At 42.8% G+C, this 17,448-nt stretch overlaps 1 protein-coding gene across 2 annotated transcripts in view; it reads right to left on the reverse strand.

Moving 5' to 3' along the window:
- LOC116782244 (G protein-activated inward rectifier potassium channel 2) overlaps positions 1 to 17,448 on the reverse strand; it is a 168,471-nt gene that overhangs the window by 99,162 nt on the left and 51,861 nt on the right. The gene's annotated exons all lie outside the window — the stretch shown is intronic.

The following is a 17,448-nucleotide window of genomic DNA, read 5'->3' on the forward strand; positions in this document are numbered from 1 at the left end:
AGATGTCCCTCCCCACGGCAGGGTGTGGGACTGGATGATCTCTAAGGTCCCTCCCAACTCAAACAACTCTATGATCCTATAAAATTCACAAGCATATAAAAATTACCTTGTTATTACATGGCCATTTAGTTCTCAGTCCCAAACTCTGAAGGAGTTGTCCTTTTTAAAAACTTAATTAATGTGGTTGGCTGTCATTAGGAGCACACACTCTTAATTTCCTAAGTGCTCACCTGAGCCCTGGATATCTTGTTTTTAACCTCAGTTACCAAAACTTTGCCCCTGCCATTGCTGAGGCCCAGTACCTCTGGCAGAAGGCCAACTGGGATGCAAATGGACTGAGCCTTGGGATGTGGTTTGTTGTAGCCCTCACCTCTGGTTCCTCTAGAGGACTTTGGCAGGAAGGTCTGAGCTCCTGTCTCAGTTCCTCTCTGCAAGGTGGCTGCAAAATATGTGGACACTGTGTTGAAAGACCTGTGGGACCACCCAGGAGGAAATATCATGGAATCATAAAATCATAGAATGATTTGGGTTGGAAATCACCTTAAAGATCGTCCAGTTCCAACCCCCTGCCATGGGCAGGGACACTTTCCACTAGCCCAGGTTGCTCCAAACACTGTCCAACCTGGCCTTGGACACTTGCAGGGATCCAGGGGCAGCCACAGCTTCTCTGGGCAACCTGGGCCAGGGCCTCCCCACTCTTACAGGGAAGAACTTTCTCCTAATATCCAATCTATCCTACTCTCTGTCAGTTTGAAGCCATTTCCCCTTATCCTGTCACTCCAGCCCTTGGAAATAGTCTCTCTCCATCTTTCTTGAAGCTCCTTCAGGCCCTAGAAGGCCACAATCAGGTCACCCCAAAGCTTCTCTTCTCCAGGTTGAACAATCCCAGCTCTCCCAGCCTTTCCTCCCAGCAGAGCTGCTCCAGCCCTGGGATCCTCTTGGGGCCTCCTCTGGACTCTCTCCAGCAGCTCCATGTCCTTGCTGGGCTGGGGGACCCCAGAGAGGTTCTGTTTTATGTTCCTGGCAGTGCAAGGTTTAAAGCCAAATCAAATTCTCACTCTGAAGTGAGTCCATCATCACCTCCTCCAAACTAATCAAAAGTTGTATAAGATCCTTATACATTCATACACACACAAATCTGTGCATATATTTGTATGCATATATTCAGTTAAGAAAAACTTTGTGCACATGGAAATTACTTCCTTTAAAATAAATAAATATAGCCAGGTCTTTAATTCCTAGTAAATCAAATATTACCTCTAGTTATGTAGGAAGAGAATTGAGGAGGATATTAAAGCTTGAAATTACTGAGCTGTTTGCAGAAGTAGTTAGTGAACAAGGGCAATAATCTGTTGTTTAAAAAGCAAAATCCCCAAGGATTTGGAGTCCATGTGTTCAGGCATGGTGTGTCTACCTAATAGATTAATATTTCATGGGCCAAGAGCAATCTGCACGACAGACTGTAAATTATAATGGCTCCCAAACCAGGCAGTACAAATGGATTGTGAGCAGTGTGAATCAATAACAGACATTTCTCTAATAGGTTCCCCACTGCTGGGGGGGGGGGACAAAAGCTGAAACACCACATCTGTTGTTCTCTTGCCACCTTGGGAGTGCCTGATCCTCCACATCCCACCCACACCTTTGCTCTGGTCAAAATTTTTTACATATTCTATTGCAAATCTTGGCAGGGAAATGTGTGGAAAATTAAGATCCTCCCTGTTTGTGCCTGAGCAAATCAAAGTTTATATGTACAGGTGTACAGCTGGCATTTATTTGAGAACAATGTCCCTTTGGCTTCAAAGCCAAAGGTCAGGAATGGGAGATCATGGTTTTGTGGGACACATGGTTTTGTCCTCGCTGGGGGTCAAATAAAACCAGTCTCAGCCACATGATGGTGATTAAGGAGTGAATAGTTCTGAAATGCTGGAGGTGTTGATCATGGAGACACACAGTGTGGCTGAGGATTTCCAGAGGGACACAATCCACCCCACTAATTCTCTGTCTTCTTGAGTCACACCTCCAAAGCACTCTCTGGAGCTGCTCCCCTGAAAGTGCTCCTGCTCACTTTGCTAACAGTCCCCCTCCTTTGTTGTAGGAAAAGAGTTCATCCATCCCTCCTGTGTTTCTGTAGCTCTGGAGTGAAGTTTCTGTGCTCTTCTCTTTCTACCTCTTGGGTCCCTTGCTGTTTCTCCTTGGATCTCAGCCATTTCTGAGCTCCTTTAACTTTCTTGCATTCATACCTGATGATCCTACATCCTTTTCCTATCCTTCAGGATGGATTTTTCATCTATTTCGAATGAGTTATTGTTAAACAAACAACATTCTTCCCAAAAATTAGATCAAATCAAAGCAGGACACCCTGAACGACACAAAATCCACCAAAACCCCCAAAAGGCCTCCTCTAGTTCCCTCCATCCCTGGTGTCATTGCTCTCTTAGCCCCACTCACATCAGCCTGATCCCTCTATTCCAATAATCATGGAACCACAGAGAGGAGTGGGTTGGAAGCAACCTTAAAGACCATCCAGTTCCCACCCCTTGTCACGGGCAGGGACACCTTCCACTATCCCAGGTTGCTCCAACCCCCCTCCAACCTGGCCTTGGGCACTTCCAGGGATGGGGCAGCCACAACTTCCCTCTACTTTTGACCCCTGTCCATTGTCCCTCATCCCTCAGCTTGAAGGTTTTGAACAGGGAGTGATTTGAGGACCGGTCTTCTTGTACCTGCACTTTCAAAGAGGTGTGGATTTGATGAGGTTACACAGGTGAAAGTAGGATATTAAGATTAAGATTCTCACCATTCTCTTCCTTCCTCCCAAAGTTTCCCTGTTTCTATTCAACTGTAATTAATTCTCTGATTCCTTGTATAGTTTTCTTAAGGTCTGTCTGGCAGCTGAATGTTATTATGTCTAAGAAAGGATTTCTTAGTCTTGTCTCTCCCCAAAAATCTCTCTTGTCTTCATTCCCAGCTCTTGGTGTTGGTGTGAACAGAGGGCTCTGTTAGTTCTGTCTGCACAGCATTTCATCATTCCAGTATCATCTTTAATTACCCTGGTTTTCCCTCAGTTCTTCAGTTATTATTTAAGTATTTTTATAATGACATTTTATTTCTTTCTTATTTATTATCTAATCCCATCACTGAAACTGCTGTAATACACACTCCGTGTAACTACACAGACTGAAACACTGTAGAGCTGCTAATATTCTAAAAAAATAAAACTCTAATGCATGACTGGCATGAAAAGGAGGAAGAAGAAGTGATGGGAAGTGAATTAGCACTAAGGGCAGTCAGAGTTGCCTGGTCAGTCTTATTGGAATAAGGTCTTTTTAAGCCTCAAGGCAAACACTATAAATTTCTTGGTGCATTTCTGTGCATAAAAGGGATAAGAGTGGAGAAGAGGAAGAAACAAAGCAGCCTTTTCTTTTTTTTTCCCCCCCCCCCTCTGCAGTAATCCATAGATGCTTGGCTGAGATGGGCTAATATTAAAAAGAAAGCACATTGTCACACTCTTCCCACACCTCAAGCAACAGACTGAAGCACACAGCAGAGACAGTACTCCCTGACATCTGACTGAGGCACATTTGCTTTCCCTGTGCCAAGGGGAGGATGGAAATGGTATCAACACCTTGCTTTAAAAATGCCGTGAGCGAAGATTAAAAATTTAAAAAGAAAAAAAAAAGAACAGAAGAAGGTGGCTCATATTTGGAGCTCCAATTGTGGTTTACACTGACAATTCCAGTGGTCAGCAATTCCATTGCCTATTTTTTTTTTTTTTTCATTTTGGAGGATTTTTCCTCTTAGCTCTCCCTGGAGTTATAAACCACCTAAAGCACAGTAAACCTTCAGCAGCTGTGGCTTCCTCTTAGGCAACACTACCTGTCCTCCTGTGCTGGCCTCCCCATCCCAAAAAGAGCAAGATATACCAGAAAATTAAGATATAAACACTTTTCCCTTTCCTGTTCCTTCCTTCTCACCTCTTTTCCTTCCCCTTTTCCTTTTCTTTCTTTCCTTTTCTTTCTTTCTTTCTTTCTTTTTCTTTCTTTCTTTCTCTCTTTCTTTTCTTCTTTCCTTCTTTCATTCCTTCCTTCTTTTCTTTTTTCTTTCCTTCTTTCCTTCTTTCTTTCTTTTCTCTTTTTTCTTTCTTTCTTTCTCTCTTTTTCTCTCTTTCTCTCTTTTCTTCTTTCTTTGCTACTTTCCTTCTTTCTTTCTTTCTTTCTTTCTTCTTTCTTTCTTTCTTTCTTTCTTTCTTTCTTTCTTTCTTTCTTTCTTTCTTTCTTTCTTTCTTTCTTTCCTTTTTTCTTTCTTTCCTTCTTTCCTTCTTTCCTTCTTTCTTTCCTTCTTTCCTTCTTTTTCCTTTCTTTCTTTCTCTTTTTCTTTCTCTTTTTTCTCTCTTTCCTTCTTTCCTTGCAACTTTCCTTCTTTTTTCCTTCTTTCCTTCTTTCTTTGCTACTTTCCCTCTTTCTTTCCCTCTTTCTCTCTCTCTTTCTCCCGTTCTTTCTCTCTTTCTCCCTTCCTTCCCTCTTCCTTTCTCCTTTTCCCTCTTTCCACAGCCCCCCTCACCAACACAAATCCTATTGTGATTCCTCCAGCCTCAGAAATGTCACTCCTTCCCCCGAGCTCCCCGCCCAGATTCTGCTGTTTCAGTTCTCCCCATCCAGGGCTAAATATAGACAATTTGTCTAACTGACTAGGGAAAAAAAAATCCTTTACTTTCTGTAGGGAATACCAGCAAAGCAGCAAATATTGCCATGGCAACGAGCCTCTCAATCCATCAGACTCCTGCAGTATCTAATACATAATCTGTAAGGCACAGACCAGCCTGGAAAAACGAACCCAACATATTGTCACTTCAGGACTGAATATCCCTTCCTGGTGACCTTAATTAGCTCGCCTTAATTTGGGTAATTATTCAATTTCTGAGAGAAACTTCTCTTTTATTTTGCTCTTCTGAGGAAGCCAATGTGTGATTTGCCTTCATTAAAATGCAACTTTTGACTTTTTCCCCACAAACATGGCACAAAATGGGAGTTTCTATAGTAACACACAATGCAGACTCAATTTAAAATTATAATCTCTTGATAAAAATGAGTTTCCCCCAGCCCCCTTCTCGATATATTTTATTTTTCTTAAAAAAAACCCAAAAAAACACATTGTTTTTGCCATGGTGGTTTGCTTCTATTCTGTTCCTGAGGAAGTTTGAAAAGAGTTTCTTAAAATCAAAACCCATCATCTCACAGCACCACTGAATTAGAAATACACATTCCCAGCACTCCTTTTTGTTGGTACATTATAAATTTTGTGTAATCTGGTGACTTTTTGGCCTCCTCTTGTTCTTTAATTATTAAATTCGTTTGCTACAACCATAGAAAAAGGAGAATTCCATTGCAAAAGTTACTAGAAAGGCCTTTATCGAGTTTAATGAGAGGCCTTGGGTTTTTACTCTAGTTTTCTTAGCCAAATATTATTATGGAGTCTGTTTATCACTCCCTCAATACGAAAACTTCAAAAAAATTTAATCCACTGACCAATTTCTGTGGAATTTAAGGAGCATTTCCAGGCCTTCTGCTGTTGAGTGGGAAGATGTGGATCTTTAAGAACTTTTGTCAAGGGTTTGGAGGTGGAGGTGGGAAGGAGGGAGAAGAGAAGGGTTTGGTCAGAGTTGGGATGTCCAAAAGAGGAGCCTTCAGGAGTGAAATGTTTCATGGGAGAGCTTGTTGTTCACAACCTGATGCAACCTGGCCTCAAACATTTCCAGGGATGGGGCATCCACAACTTCTCTGGGCAACCTGTTATTCCCTGTTATGTCTGACCAGTGAGGCCACACCTTAAGGCAGGGATCTAATAGTTCAAAATTATTAATAATAACAAAGAAGTGATTTAAATGATTTCATGAGCCTCTCTCCTTCCTTTTCAGGTTAACGTCATGGGCACCTCGTAAAATCAGGAGGCAGAAAAACAGCAGGAGTTTTTCTGTTCACTTTAATGGGTTTTTCCATCATGCCTTTCATGATTTCACTCTCAAACATTACAGCCCAGCACATATGATTGAATGGATACTAAAAATATGCAACGTTCACCCACAAATTAGTACAGCAGCATGAGTTACTTGTGCCTTAAAATAGTAATAATCCCCTAAATAATAATGTTATCACCAAAAAGACACTCAGCTGCATGCAAGAGCAACGTGCCATAGGAAGCAAACTAAATTAGCAGGAGGTCTGTAGATAGTTCTGTTCTATTAAAATTAAAAAAGAAAAAAAAATTAAAAAAATGTGCCAATACTCCATCCTATGTTTCAGCAGATTTCAGAGGAAATTATTCCTCGCCTGTCATTAAAATAACTATTCAAACAATACTACAACACAGAGCAGAACAAGATGTTTAAACTGCCTCCCAAAGCTGTCAAGTGAAAGTATAGGTTTTCTAACCTCACCAAAAATGTACCCTTTTTAAGGACAGGCAGTCTTGCTATTTGTTGTCCTTTTGATTTGCAGGTAGGTGAGCAAATGTTTCATGACACGTGCCATGATTTCATTGTGTAGGTTCCTGGGAGCACCAGAGGAATCCTGTGATGTGGAGAGAGGAGGCTCAGCCTGACAATGATAAATATGTCAGACAATGACAATCACTCTGTGATTTAGTTCCTTTGAACGAACGAAAATGATAATTTAAAGTGTCATGATTTGGAAGCACAATCATCTCCCCATCAGTCAACCTCGATCAGTTGGAGTAGAACAGAGGCTTCATATTGTTCCAGGAGTGAAGTGTGAGCTGGGTGAAGACATGGATGCAGATTTGGAGTCAGGCAGGAGCATCAGACCTGAACTCCCTCATCACAGGATCATTGAGGTTGGAAAAGAGCTCCAAGATCATGGAACCCACCCTGTGCCCCATCCCCACCTTGTCCCCCAGCCCAGAGCACTGAGTGCCACAGCCAGACCTTCCTTGGACACCTCCAGGGCTGGGCACTCCAAACCTCCCTGGGCAGCCCCTGCCAAGGCCTGACCACCCTTTCCAGGAGGAAATTCCTCCTCCTGTCCAACCTGATCCTCCTCTGGCACAGCTGGAGGCTGTTCCCTCTCCTCCTGTCCCTTGTTCCCTGGCAGCAGAGCCTGACCCCTCCTGGGCTCCCCCCTCCTGTCAGGGGGTTGCAGAGCCAGAAGGTCCCCCCTGAGCCTCCTTTTCTCCAAGTTGAGCCCCCCCAGCTCCCTCAGCCCCTCCTGCTGCTCCAGCCCCTTCCCAGCTCCGTTCCCTTCCCTGCACACGCTCCAGCCCCTCCATGTCTCTCTTGTCATGAGGGACCCAAAACTGACCCCAGGATTTGAGGTGGTGCCTCAGCAGTGCCAACACAGAGGGACAGTCACTTCCCTGATCCTGCTGCCACACTATTGCTGACACACATAAAACAATTAAATTGCACCCAAGGGCTGAGCCCTATCACACACCACTAAAATGTGACTGACTTGTTGGACATGAGGCAGAAAGTCCGTGTTTATACAAGTCAAATGTATCATGGGTTCTGTTTCCAACCTCTTTGGCCACACCACTGAGTCCCCACTCTTTCTTGGTGAGGAAGAACCCAGCTGGCTCGGGGAAAGCCCTTGGAACAGTGGCCAGTGACCCTTATCAGCTTCAGGTGTATCATGGATTTCCTGTCTCTGTAAGCTGCCATGTTGCCTTTGGGAATTTTATAGGATCCCCAAGGTCTCGGGATCATAGCCATGCTTAAAATTCTTCCTGCTGCTCAGGTGGACTCAGGACACTGGATTAAAAGGGTCCCCAGCCTTAAAACTACAGGAACACAGGGAAAGTTATGACTGCTGAGTGATACTCCTAAAGTGGGGCTGGTGGTGGTGATGACAAAGGAGATAGTCCAGCAAACTGTTTTGAAGTTCTTCTATGAAACTATCCACAAAAGAACTTTTTCCCTCGTCTTTCCTGGTTAGGAAATTATTATTCTCCTTCTACGTCCTTGCCTTTTAATGTCTGAGTTACCAAACAGCACGTTTGGTAACCCAGTAGCCTGTCTCTGACAGGATTATTTTAAACCCTTTATTTACTCTGTGGTACATTGTGGCAAAGTGTTTCACAGACCATGAAAAGTATTTCGCCAAATGTGATGGCATTAAGGTTTTCTGTTGTCTGTCTTTTGTCATTTCCCCTCTTCACAATCAGTGCTGTCAGGAAGGGTGAAGAGAAATGCACTTATCCAAGGTACTATTCCATCAGCTGGGCTGGAATTATCTTTGTCCTGAAGAAGCACAGGATTTTATTTTGGATGAGCTTTTCTGTTTTCCATTACTTTTCTGATAGGTATGTGGATTAAGGAATGTATTTATGAAGCGTAAAGATGACAAAGTGGAAGGAGTTCATCAAAGAACAACCAAGACTGGAGGTCCTGGGTGTTGATGTGGGTTATAAAATCTAATGAGGTGTTTTGAGGAAGGTTCTGAAAGTTTGGTAAATATTGGAAAAAGGGAGAAAGGGGAATGATTTACAAGGGGGATGATAACTGGAAGAAGGAGAAATCTCTCATTATATGTCAGAATTTCATGCAGTGCAGTGCTAACAATGAGGATCAGCAGACGAACACAACTGTGTCCTCCCTTTCCTGCAGAGAGAGAGATGCCTGTGGGATACTCCTGGGAGCAAAGGGAGTGATGCTGAAATCTGGGATTGACTGATGTTGGGGTGCAGAACAGCCCCATTGCACAATCACTGCTATCCCTGTGTCTGAAAATAGTGCTGCCCTCACTCAGAGGGAGGACAGATCCTACAGGTTTATATTTTAACAGCTCTCTTGCTCTTGGCAATGACTCTCTCTGGAGTCTTTTTGGTTTTCTCCTCCATGTAGTTCAAGATATTTAATGGTAAAAGGAACAGTGGTAAATAAAGTTAGAAGAGCCTGAGCTGTGAGTATGGGCATTCGTTCAGCAATAATACACTTTGAATTAGTGTGTTCTGTGCACACTCTTGTAGGCATTATTTGCCTTTAATATGGTTAATATTGTCCCTGTTATCCCCTGTCAAGTGTTTGAGGAGCAATGGAGGCAGGTGAAAAATACAGGGAGAACATAGTCTGGCTTTAGGGATTAATTTAACACCAGATGATAGGGCTTTTAAAAGACATCTGTCAAAAACACCATGCTAAGATTTTTCTCTCATTGTTTATATTGGATAATCAACTGGGCCCTTTTTCCAATGAACTGAGGTACTTCTCTTTCACATCAAATAGTTTATCTTACCATGTTCTACAATATTTTCCATTCATTGATCCTGGATGCCTTTGTAACTAATATTCAGAGTCTAAGGGTTTAAAAATCCAATATTTTATGGTACTGCCTGTTTAACAGCTGTTCTTGTACATCTCAGATACCTATTTTTTTTCTAGATTGTTTGTCCCTTAACCACTGACCACCATTCTTTGCTATTCATCACATTATGCTCATTTCCCAGAACTAAAATCCATTATGGTCTCTTATCTGCTTGATGGCTCAATAAGGCTGATCCTGGTCAGACAGTTTTCTGCAGCTTTCAGAAACATTGATCCTGTTTTTCAGCATTTAATTCAACTCATCTGCTCTCTGTGAAGACAATTGATTAGACATTTTTAATCACTTCTTTTTATTGAGCGAATGTGAACTTCCTGCTTTTTAAACATGTACAGTCTGGCCTTTTCTTTCAGCACTGCTCACTTTGCCACCTGAAGTCCGTTGCTGGTTGGCACCTTTGGAAGATTTAAATGTGTGTTAAATAAGTGTAGGAAAAGCTTTGCTTTAGGAGAACATTAAAATTGTGAAGCCAAGCCCCGAATAGAATCATGGCATGGTTTGGATTGGAAGGGATCTTAAAAGATCATCCAGTTCCACCCCCCTGCCATGGGCAGGGACATCTTCCACTATCCCAGGTTACTCGGAGCTCCATCCAACCTGGAACACTTCCAGGGATAGACAGTTAAGGTGGCAAGAGCCAGAACTGACCACATGCATATCATTTGCCTACGATGAGAAAATGTTGTCTCAAAAAAGGCTTTAACCACTTTTGGCAACTCAATCCCACTCCAAGATCCTCAAAAACTGGTGCTGAAAATCTGAAGTGACTTCTGGTTCAAAATTATATTTCTGCACATGTTTATACTAAACTTTATGATTTCCAAAAACACTGGACACGTATTTCCCCGCCGAAAACCAACTTATACATAAATGTACCTCACACCAAATTTCACACAGAGTCATCATTTTGCCCGAAGATGTTATTGCAGTAGGACGGTGGAGAACAGTGTCATGGAAAGTGTGAAAGTGTTTCATCTAATACCTTTGTGTCCAGACCACTTAGATTCAGCATGGAAAATGAGTGTTCCCTGGCAAAGATGTGGCTGAAAAACCCGACTTGGTTGTGCCATGGGGCACAGGAACACAAAGGAAAGGCACTGAAAATTCTTAAATTGTGTCAAATTAATTGTAGCCCTTGTTTTAGAGGTGGGTGATTTAGAAATGCACTATCTGGAGTTAATAAAAATAAGGGAAAATACATATAAAGGTGTAAGTAATAAGCAGCAGTCCAGTGTAGCCCATATGTAATCACTGTTCCTGATAAAAACCCAGAAACTTTTACTTCATTCATAATTCAGCTCTTGGTTGTCTCATCCCCGATATTTTGAGTTTAATTTTTGCCAAGATTTTAGCTTAGAAAAGTCATATTAGCAGTGCTATCAAAATTTAATATGTTTTTGAGAAATCCAAGCTTCTAGAATCCCATGGTTATAGGAGAGTCTTGGTTTTCATTTGGGAAAAAAACCCACCATCTCTGTCCCTCACACTTGCAGAGAGAAGTTAAAGATAAGATCCTTAAAAGCTCAGAGAATGTCAAGCAAAAACTCTTCATGTTGCTAAATACTGAGGACTGGAGATACTGTCAATCAGCTTTCTGATTAAAATTATTGCATATGTAAGTTCACAGCTCTCCTAAGCCCCTGCTAGTGAAACTAAAACTATAAAACTTCTTCATTTCTTGTATAATGAACTCCTGGTTTAGAATTTCATTCTCCTCTCAAAACCTGACCTTTGCCATCAAGAATTGACTGGTTTTTTATTTAATAATAGCAATGTTCTTTCTGTTCTTTTGATTACATGCATTGGCTAATTTCTGCTGAAATAATATAAAAATTATATAATTATTAATTATAATAATAATCATACACATTCTGGTTACTTGTAATTAAAATTTGACCAAAGACTTCGGGACTTAAGTTTGAAATAAATTTTATCAACCTATATATACAGCATTGAATCAAGAATAATTACATATATCACTTAATAGAACATTTCTATGGCTTAATATTTTGCTGCAAAACCACTTCTCCAGAAATAGTCATCACAACAGGGATGTTGAAAATACATATTGTGGAAAAACCAGCCTTCCTGCTCTACACTTAGCACACCCTCATGAAAAAGGCCAAACACAAATGACAACTGGGTGTCTCGGAAATAAATGTCTCTGACTTCCCCAAGCAGGTGAAAATGTCTTTTTTGGAGAGTTTTCTGAATACTCTGGAGTTTCAGCTCTTGAATTTTGCATTGGCAGAATCTGCTCTCTGTAACACGGGGATGGTCCTTGGTGTCAGTGTAAAATGTTGAACTGGATGTTTGTTCTCAGAAATGCTTTCTGAGAGTGAAGAATCAGAGTTTTAGACTGAAGTGGAAACTCAGGCTTTAGGATCAGTTCTTCAAATGCCTGATTCTGCACACAACTCATGTTGTGTTCACACAAGGCAGTGTTTATGCTCCGGATGGGAGAATAAAAAGGTCAGAAATATAGAATGAGAAAATGGTTTGGATTGGAAGGGTCTTTAAAATCATCCAGTCCCAACCCCCTGCCATGGGCAGGGACACCTTCCACTAGCCCAGGTTGCTCCAAACCCCGTCCAACCTGGCCTTGGACACTTCCAGGGATCCAGGGGCAGCCACAGCTTCTCTGGGCAACCTGGGTCAGGGCCTCTCCACCCTCACAGGGAGGAATTTCTTCCCAGTATCCCATCTGACCCTACTCTCTGTCAGTTTGAAGCCATTGCCCCTTGTCCTGTCATTGGAAATAGTCTCATATTTCCCATCCCTTGGAAATAGTCTCTCTCCATCTTTCCTGTAGCTCCTTCAGGCCCTGCAAGGCCACAGTCAGGTCACCCCAAAGCTTCTCTTCTCCAGGCTGAGCAATCCCAGCTCTCCCAGCCTTTCCTCCCAGCAGAGCTGCTCCAGCCCTGGGATCCTCTTGGGGCCTCCTCTGGACTCTCTCCAGCAGCTCCATGTCCTTGCTGTGCTGTTCCCCAGGGCTGGAGCAGCTCTGTAGGGGGGTCTCATCTGAGGGGGCAGAGGGGCAGGATCCCCCCCTGCCTTGTTACCCACTCTGCTTTTGATGCATCCCAGGATAGTGAACAAGAAGAAAGATAAAAACTCTACTGGGGGAAAAATGTTGAGGTAGAAATGCTCCAATGTCCTGTAGTAAGAGAGACTATGTTGGATATATTTTTACTGTAACATACTGTATGTTTTCCTTACATGTCATTAAACACTAATTCAAAATAATTAGAGCTGTTAAAAAAAATTCCAGACTACCCTGGCACATGTAAATCTGAGAATGCTGTGACTTTTAAATAACTCAAAGCAGAAATATTTTTCTCTCTATAAACCCTCCCTGCAAGTAGGAGAGAGAGCAATAGGGACACTTCAGGCTCAGACACTGGAGACAAGAAAAAGAAACCTTTAGGGAAAAGCACTCCATCACAAACCAGCCCTTTCCTAGGCTTTGTCTGCTCCTGAAATTCTTTCAGGTCAGCTTATATTCTTTTTACCCCCCCCGGAGTAAAATTCGTGGCATCCATAATTCAGCAGGTTTTGGCTGGAGTCATCTGAGGTCTCAGGATTTGTTGCATCACTGTCTCTGGAAATAAATTTGCAGGCATTTGGAGTAGAGACTTTTGTAACAAATGAGGGAACATCCTTATTTTAAAGCAACTCTCCTGCCTCTGGCTGTTCCTCCTGCAGGTGTATCGCATGGAGTGAGTGGGGAGCAGAGCAAACATGATGTGCCTGATGTTCCTGATGTGCCCCTACTGCCTGGGAACATCTTAATTGGCTGTCACTCCCCTGGTTAAACGCTGGGAGGCAGCCAGCCATGCCCACTGTCAATTCTAGCCTGGAGCAGGTTCACTGTGCTCATGTCACTCATTGATTGTGCTCCAGCCCTGGCAGGGCACACGAGATCCATCCTCCTGCGTAATCCGGGGCCGGGAACGTCGACTCCCTCGTTCCATTAAAGGGTTTGTACAAACTCGAGTGACCCCGAGACCTCAGAGCTCAGTCTGGATGAAAGGGAAGGGATTCACTCACATTCTCACTTTGTCTTCACGTCTCTGACAGGGCTTTTAGGAATATTAAGGCCCCAAGGAGAACTTTGCAGGTGCTGTCCTGCAAAGTCATCATATTGCCAAAGAAACAACCAGACATCCCTGGCATGACTGACACATCCCAGGGATGCCAATTAGGGGCTGCAGACAGCTTGCACACCATGACTAGATGGGAAACAGGAGGAGAAAGTCATGGAAACAAAGAGGAAATTCCTCTCCATCACAGTGGATGCCAAAATGACATTTTTAGATCCCTAAAGAGTTTGTACAAACTTTGGTGAACTGGAGACCTCAGAGCTCATTCTGAGGATGAAAGGGAAGGGATTCACTCACATTCTCACTTTGTCTTCACATCTCTGACAGGGCTTTTAGGAATATCAAGTCCCTGAGAAGAACTTTGCATGTGCTGCCCAAGTCATCCTATTGCAAAAGAAACAACCAGTTTTCCCTCACATGAGTGACACATCCCAGGGATGCCAATTAGGGGCTGCAGACAGCTTGCACACCATGACTAGCTGGGAAACAGGAGGAGAAACTCGTGGAACCAGAGAGGAAATTTGTTTCAGTCACAGTGGATGCCAAAATGACATTTTTAGATCCCCTAAAGAGTTTGTGCAAACTTTGGTGAACTGGAGACCTCAGAGCTCATTCTGAGGATGAAAGGGAAGGGATTCACTCACATTCTCACTTTGTCTTCACATCTCTGACAGGGCTTTTAGGAATATCCGGACTCTGAGGAGAACTTTGCAGGTGCTGTCCAAGTCATCCTATTGCCAAAGAAACAACCAGACATCCCTGAAATGAGTGACACATCCCAGAGATGCCAATTAGGGGCTGCAGACAGCTTGTTTTCACTCCAGAAGGCTCAGGAACAGGCTGCACACCATGACTAGCTGGGAAGCACAAGGAGAAACTCATGGAACCAGAGAGAAAATTCTTTTCAATCATAGTGGACCCCAAAATGACTTTTCTAGATTTATTAAAGGGTTTGTACAAATTTGGATGACCTGGAGACCTCAGTCTGGATGAAAGGGAAGGGATTCATTCACGTTCTCACTTTGTCATCACATCTCTGACAGGGCTTTTAGGAATATCAAGGCCCCGATGAGAACTTTGCAGGCGCTGTCCAAGTCATCCTATTGCCAAAGAAACAACCAAACATCCCTGAGTGAGACATCCCAGGGATGCCAATTAGGGGCTGCAGACAGCTTGTTTTCAGCCCAGACAGCTCAGGAACAGGCTGCACACCATGACTAGCTGGGAAACAGGAGGAGAAACTCATGAAACCAGAGAGGAAATTTGTTTCAGTCACAGTGGATGCCAAAATGACATTTTTAGATCCCCTAAAGAGTTTGTGCAAACTTTGGTGAACTGGAGACCTCAGAGCTCATTCTGAGGATGAAAGGGAAGGGATTCACTCACATTCTCACTTTGTCTTCACATCTCTGACAGGGTTTTTAGGACTATCAAGTCCCTGAGGAGAACTTTGCAGGTGCTGTCCTGTCATCATATTGCAAAAGAAACAACCAGACATCCCTGACATGAGTGAGACATTCCAGATACCAGTTAGGGGCTGCAGACAGCTTGTTTTCACTCCAGACAGCTCAGGAACAGGCTGCACATCATGACTAGCTGGGAAGTATGAGGAGAAACCGATAGAACCAGAGAGAAAATTCCTTTCAATCACAGTGGACCCCAAAATGACTTTTCTAAGATACCACCAAGGCATCATCATATTTGGCTACTCCCTAAATGTCCTGTAGTAATTCTCATTCCACAGAGTATTCTAAAGTGTAGAGGATGTTTCTCTGAATATCGAATTTTTCCTTTTGGGCAAATACACCAGTATGAATATTTGATACCTTCCTGGACTGCTTAATATTTGCTCTCCTGCCTTTCCTGCTGTGCTTTAGCTATTTGCAGGTGATGGCCTCATTTGGGTTAAAAATGATCCCTAGGGCATGGGAAGCATGAGAACAACAGGGAAAGAAGGGAACAGCAGGAAGAGAAGGGAACAAAAGTCACAGGGAAAATTATTTGGTTCCTGGTTTCATTTACATGCTCAGCTCTGGAGTATTCTGAGGTGATATGAGGCAAATTGCCTAACTCAGGCTACAAAGAAATTTCAAAATGCATATGGATTTTAAGGCATTATAAAGGAATTCCTGGACAGTTCCCTGGGGCTTGGTGCAACTATGGTGGCTTTCTATTAATTTGGTGCAAGTGTTGTGAAACTTGGGGCAAAGGCTGGTCTTATTTGGTATTAATTTCTGCTTCTATATCAGCTCTAAGGAACTATCCTGAAAAGTTTAGCTCAGTGTTTCTTTCTAGTTTGCACTTTAACTGTTGTATAAAAATGATTCTCCCCCTTAATTTTTTTTTTTTAATAATATCCAAGGAAAACAGATATCTCAAGTAAAGGGCTCTGTCATGATACCTTTTTCCATCACCATAAAGCTCCTACAGAAATAGGACAGAAAGTATTAATACCATTGTTTCCTTACTGATGAGACAGATCCTCTGAGAATGGAAATGCGAAGTGTGACAAAAATACAGAGTTTTATCCCTGCTGGCAAAAAAAATAACAGACTTTGAACAACCTCTGCATCAAGTGTTCTCTCGGTTTTCCTCTTAGTGTGATGTGAACCTCAGGTGTGTGTGGGGGGGTTTCTTGCCGCAGAAACATCCAGAAAATCTTTATGGAGGAGAAAGGGCAGAGAGCAGTTGTTGGGAACTTCATCAAAGCATTTTGAGAGAGAGAAAAAGATAGAGCAGTGCAGGGAAGGTGATTGATTTTTTTTTTTTCTGGAGCTGTGCAGAGATTTGAACAGAGGGAAGAGACAAGCACAGCCCTTGGGTGAAACAGAACAGCAAATAATAACTCTGTTATGTCGGTACCATGACCAAACCATTTCTTGAGGGCTTTGAAACCCTCTAAGGCCTTGAATGCCCTTCTTTATTTGCTCAGTTCCAAGAAAAAGGCCCTGCAGTCCAAACCAGATGCTCACTCTATTCCAGCTTGTTGCTTTCCCATTCCATTTATCTCGTTTTAGTCTGGATTACCTTTAAAATGGGCACTGTGTTACACTCACTGAGAATTTCCTTTCCACCTTGCAAAGCTGTTTGTGATTTATGAAAAAATATTTCAAAATGCCATGAAATCATCTGCAAATTTCATAAAAGGCTTGGATGAAGTATGAACAAATCCTCACACAAGGCAGCAATAAACCCTTTTAAGCATCATTCTGTCTTTAAAAAGTCAAATAAAAGCAACTGGCAAGACAATCAGGCAACCTAAAGGAACTGCACTTTTGGGCTTGTGTTCCCAATCAGTTATAAAGTCTTAAGGAGGCCACTGCTCAAACTCTTCAGAGCATTCAGGGTCTGCTTGTTTTGCCCTAACACATTTTTTTTTCCTTCACCTTGTTTCAGAAAGGTTGGGAAAAGTCCAGCAAGCACCTAATGCACAGGGGAGATAGGATTTATCTGCTTCCCCCTTGGATAAGAGACTCCTCCTTTGTTCCATCCCTCTCCCATAATTATCCAACTATCCAACATCCAGGAACACCAGCTGGGGTCACAGGATGCTTCCAAGGGTGACACTGGACATCCACAGACATTATTGGAGCAAAATTACCATCCTTACAGCACAGAGTTTCTCTGGGATTTGGGATCTTTGTCCAGGGAACCTTCCACTAGCCCTGGTTGCTCCAAGTTTATCCATCCTGGCTTTGGACACTTCCAGGGATCCAGGGGCAACCACAGCTTCTCTGGGCAACCTGGGCCAGGACCTCCCCACCCTCACAGCCAAGAATTCCTTCCTGATATCCAATCTAACCCTACAGGGAATGATTCCAAAGGAAAGGAAGTGATTTGGGAGAGTGAAAAGGCAGGGAAGTGCTGCCCTAGGAACAGGCCTTCTGAATACAAACAGAAAAAAACCCCCTGCAAACAGCTTTCTGATATAAATGAGTCATGAATATCCGTGTTTCTGTATTTCTACAAGCTCTGGTTAGGCAGAGTAAGAGATTTCTCCCTTTTGAAGT

The sequence above is a fragment of the Chiroxiphia lanceolata genome, chromosome 2, assembly GCF_009829145.1.
Source record: "Chiroxiphia lanceolata isolate bChiLan1 chromosome 2, bChiLan1.pri, whole genome shotgun sequence".
Taxonomy (NCBI): domain Eukaryota; kingdom Metazoa; phylum Chordata; class Aves; order Passeriformes; family Pipridae; genus Chiroxiphia; species Chiroxiphia lanceolata.